This window comes from Cryptomeria japonica, unplaced genomic scaffold, assembly GCF_030272615.1.
Source record: "Cryptomeria japonica unplaced genomic scaffold, Sugi_1.0 HiC_scaffold_423, whole genome shotgun sequence".
NCBI classification, from domain to species: Eukaryota; Viridiplantae; Streptophyta; class Pinopsida; order Cupressales; family Cupressaceae; genus Cryptomeria; species Cryptomeria japonica.
The window spans coordinates 82,613-87,441 of NW_026729243.1; the positions used below are offsets into that span (position 1 = coordinate 82,613).

At 63.0% G+C, this 4,829-nt stretch overlaps 1 non-coding gene across 1 annotated transcript; it reads left to right on the forward strand.

The window, feature by feature from the left end:
• Positions 1-1,874: 1,874 nt before the first annotated feature.
• LOC131871555 (5S ribosomal RNA) lies at positions 1,875-1,993 on the forward strand. Its single transcript, XR_009369770.1, has one exon. It is a non-coding gene; the product is annotated as a 5S ribosomal RNA (ribosomal RNA).
• The last annotated feature ends 2,836 nt before the right edge of the window (positions 1,994-4,829 follow it).

Sequence of the window (4,829 nt, forward strand, 5' to 3'; positions counted from 1 at the left end):
TTAAAATTTCCGTTCTGAAAGATAGTGAAAAAAACGGAACGCGGGTGCCATCTTGAGCCCTTCCTGATGCGCAGCCCAGGCAAGTTGTGCGCACCAAGGTGCCCACCCTGGCGGAGGTGCGCGCCCGGGGCAAACCGGGCTCCGACTTCGTGCACTGCATGGTGCCCACCAAGGCGCGCAACCCAGCCAAGGTGCCCACCGCAGCGAAGGTGCACGCGAGGTGCGCACCCGAGGTGCACACCCGGGGCAAACCGGGCTCCGACTTCGTGCACGCCGCACCTTGGAGCACACTTCAGAGCGCTCCTTGGTACGCACCAGGGCGCGCAACCCAGCCAAGGTGCTCACCCCGGCGAAGGTGCACGCGAGGTGCGCACCCGGGGCAAACCGGGCTCGGACTTCGTGCACGCCGCACCTTGGAGCACACATCGGAGCGCTCCCGGGTTCGCACCAGCATTGCGCACCTTTGATGCGCTGCCTTCACTAATTTCCAGAAAAGGCAAAAAAAAGAAAAAAATGAGATTTTAAAATTTCCGTTTTGAAAGATAGTGAAAAAAACGGAACGCGGGTGCCATCTTGAGCCCGCCCTGGTGTGCAGCCCAGGCAAGTTGTGCGCACCAAGGCACCCACCCTGGCCAAGGTGGGTCACGGGGTGGGTCCTAGGGTGGGTAACGGGGTGGGTACTAAGGTGCGTGCCAAGGTGGGTCATAGGGTGGGTGCCAAGGTGGGCACCAGGGTGGGTGTGCACCAACCCTAGCCAGGGTAGGTCACGGGGTGGTTGTCGGGGTGGGCGTCAAGGAGCCAAGGTGGGTGGCAAGTAGCCAAGTTGCGTGCCAAGGTGGGTGTCGGGGTGGGTGCCAAGGATCCAAGGTGGGTGCCAAGGAACCAAGGTGGGTGTCTGGGTGGGTGCCGAGGTGGGAGCCAGGGTGGGTCCCAAGGTGAGTGCAAAGGTGGGTGCCAGGGTCAAGGTGAGTGCCAATGTGGGTTCCAAGGTGCCAGGGTCAGGGTGAGTGCCAATGTGGGTTCAAAGGTGCTAAGTTGGGTGCGAGGTTGGGTGCGAGGGTGGGTGGGTGCCAAGGTGTGCTAGGTGGAAGCCCGGGTGGGTCGGCATCCCATGGGTGTCGAGTTGGGTGCCTGATGGGTGCTTCTTGTCAAGTTTTAGTCGTCGGGACTCATTTCGAGCCTTAGAGGTCGTTTCTTGTCCGGTTGCCCTGTCTTCGACCTGGGAACCCAATTTTGGTCCTCGGGTCCCATTTTTTTTTGTCTCGCATCCCACTTTTGGCCTGTGGCCTTTTCGGGGTCGATTCTCGTTTTGGGCATCAGAGCATGTTTCTTCTCCTAAAACCCAATATTTGTTTATTAAGTCTCGGAACACATTTTTGTTCTCGTGGACCCATCATGGGTCTTGGAACGCATTTGTGGTCCTTGGGTCCCATTTTGCATCCCGAAACTTGTGTTTTGGTGCTTGATCCCTATTTTGGGTGCCCACCTTGCACCAAGTGCGCACCCGGGGCAAACCGAGCGCCTTGGTGCACCGGGGCAAGATCGAGCGTGCACCCGAGGCGCCCCGAACATGCACCAAGGTGCACTCGGCCCACATGTGAGCGCAGGTCGTTGCGCCCGAGGTGGTGTGTGGGCACCGCGTTGCAGACGGGACACTGCACGCACACGACGCCCCCTCCAGGTGCACGCACGTAGGCCGGGCCGGGTGCACACCCGACGCCCTAGCAAGGTGCGCGCACCCGGGCAGGGCTCACACTTGGCGAACGGGGCGCACTTCGCGAGGGAGGGTGTGCACCTCGACGGGGGTGGGTGGCCGGGGTGGATTCGCACGTGGGTCGCGGTTTGCTAAGTACACACTGCGACAAGCTCATAACGGGTGCGATCATACCAGCGTTAGTGCACCGGATCCCATCAGAACTCCGCAGTTAAGCGCGCTTGGGCCGGAGTAGTACTGGGATGGGTGACCTCCCGGGAAGTCCCGGTGTTGCACCCTTTTTTAGTTTTTCGCCGGGCGTCGCAATGCTATTTGAATAAACCTTTTGCCCGTTTGCGTTCTCGTCGGGGCCGGGCCGGGCCGGGGTGCGCTGCCCGCACTACCGCGCGCGCAGGGGGCGACACCGAGCGCGCACCCGAGGCGCCCCGAGCACACAGGCCACGGTGCAACCCGGGCGTTGTGCGCGCACCCCGGTGCGCCCGAGGTGCTGCGCGCGCACCCAGGTGAAATCGGTGTGCACCTCGGCCAGTGCGCGCTCGGTCGAGTCGCGCACGTTGGCCAAGGTGCACGGTGATGTTTCTTACTCTAAGGTTCCGCACCAGACGCCCGGGACAGGTGAGCGAAGCTGGGCGGGGCCGGGTGCGCGGCCGGGGCAGGTGCACGCAGCTGGAGAGAGCTTTGGAGCACACTTCGGAGCGCACCAATGATGCGCTCCATTCAAAAGTTTCCTGAAAAGGCAAAAAAAGTTGAGATTATAGAATTTCCCACTTGAGAGATTGTAAAAAAAAAAAATTTAAAATGAAGGAAACGCGGGTGCCAAGGTGTGCGCAGCCCAGCCAAGGTGTGCGCACCAAGGCGCCCACCCTGGCGAAGGTGCACGCAAGGTGCGCACCCGAGGCAAACCGGACAATTAACCCAACTTTCGACTTCGCGCGCACCTTGGAGCGCACTTCGGAGCGCTCCTTGGTGCGCACCAATCTTGGGCACCTCGGAGTGCACCATGGCGCCCACCAAGGTGCGCACCCGGGGCAAACCGAGCTCCGACTTCGTGCGCACCTTGGAGCGCACGAAAGGTGCGCACCATGGCGCCCACCAAGGTGCGCAGCCCAGCCAAGGCGTGCGCATCAAGGTGCGCACCCTGGCGAAGGTGCGCACCCGGGGCAAACCGAGCTCCGACTTCGTGCGCACCTTGGAGCGCACAAAAGGTGCGCAACCCAGCCAAGGTGTGCGCACCCCGGTCAAACCGAGCTCCGAATCGTGCGCACCAGAGGTGCACGCCATCGTGCGCACCTTGGAGCACACTTCGGAGCCCTCCTTGGTGCGCGCCGATGTTGCGCACCTCGGAGCGCACCCGGGGAAAACAATGCAATTAACCCGACTTTCGACTTCGTGGGCACCTCGGAGCGCTCTCGGGTTCGCACCTCGGAGCACACCGAGGTGCGCACCTTTGATGCGCTGCCTTCACCAATTTCCAGAAAAGGCAAGAAAACATTGAGAAGGTGTGCGCACCGAGGTGCCCACCCTGGCGAAGGTGCACGCGAGGTGCGCACCCGGGGCAAACCGGGCTCCGACTTCGTGCACGCCGCACCTTGGAGCACACTTCGGAGCGCTCCTTGGTGCGCACCAGGGCGCGCAACCCAGCCGAGGTGCCCACCCCGGCGAAGGTGCACGCGAGGTGCGCACCCGGGGCAAACCGGGCTCCGACTTCGTGCACGCCATGGTGCCCACCGCGGCGAAGGTGCACGCGAGGTGCGCACCCGGGGCAAACCGGGCTCCGACTTCGTGCACGCCGCACCTTGGAGCACACTTCGGAGCGCTCCTTGGTGCGCACCATGGTGCCCACCAGGGCGCGCAACCCCGCCGAAGGTGCACGCGAGGTGCGCACCCGGGGCAAACCGGGCTCCGACTTCGTGCACGCCGCACCTTGGAGCACACTTCGGAGCGCTCCTTGGTGCGCACCATGGTGCCCACCAGGGCGCGCAACCCCGCCGAAGGTGCACGCGAGGTGCGCACCCGGGGCAAACCGGGCTCCGACTTCGTGCACGCCATGGTGCGCACCGCGGCGAAGGTGCGCACCCGGGGCAAACCGGGCTCCGACTTCGTGCACGCCGCACCTTGGAGCACACTTCGGAGCGCTCCTTGGTGCGCACCAGGGCGCGCAACCCAGCCGAGGTGCCCACCCCGGCGAAGGTGCACGCGAGGTGCGTACCCGGGGCAAACCGGGCTCCGACTTCGTGCACGCCGCACCTTGGAGCACACTTCGGAGCGCTCCTTGGTGCGCACCATGGTGCCCACCAGGCCGCGCAACCCAGCCAAGGTGTGCGCACCAAGGTGCACGCGAGGTGCGCACCCGGGGCAAACCGGGGTCCGACTTCGTGCACGCCGCACCTTGGAGCACACATCGGGGCGCTCCCGGGTTCGCACCGGCGTTGCGCACCGTGGTGGGCACCTCGGAGCACACCAAGGTGGGCAGCGAGGTGCGCACCTTTGATGCGATGCCTTCACTAATTTCCATAAAAGGCAAAAAAAAAACGAGATTTTAAAATTTCCGTTTTGAAAGATAGTGAGAAAAAGGGAATGCTGGTGCCATCTTGAGCCCGCCCTGGTGCGCAGCCCAGCCAAGGTGTGCGCACCAAGGTGCCCACCCTGGCGAAGGTGCGCGCCCGGGCAATTAACCCAACTTCCAACTTCGCGCGCGCCAGGGTGGGAGCGCACCCAACAACCGGGCCTGGGAAGAGCCAATGCGAGAAACCCCACCAAACGCTCTGACAAAAAAAGAGGGGGCGCTCCAGTAACCCCGCTTCGGAGCGCACCCTGGGCAAACCCAGCCAAGGTGCCCACCCCGGCCAAGGTGCAGGCGAGGTGCGCACCCGGGGCAAACCGGGCTCCGACAACGTGCACGCCGCACCTTGGAGCACACTTCGTAGCGCTCCCGGGTGCGCACCTCAGAGCACACCAAGGTGGGCAGCGAGGTGCGCACCTTTGATGCGCTGCCTTCACTAATTTCCAGAAAAGGCAAAAAAAAAAGGAGATTTTAAAATTTCCGTTTTGAAAGATAGTGAAAAAAACGGAACGCGCGTGCCATCTTGAGCCCGCCCTGGTGCGCAGCCCAGGT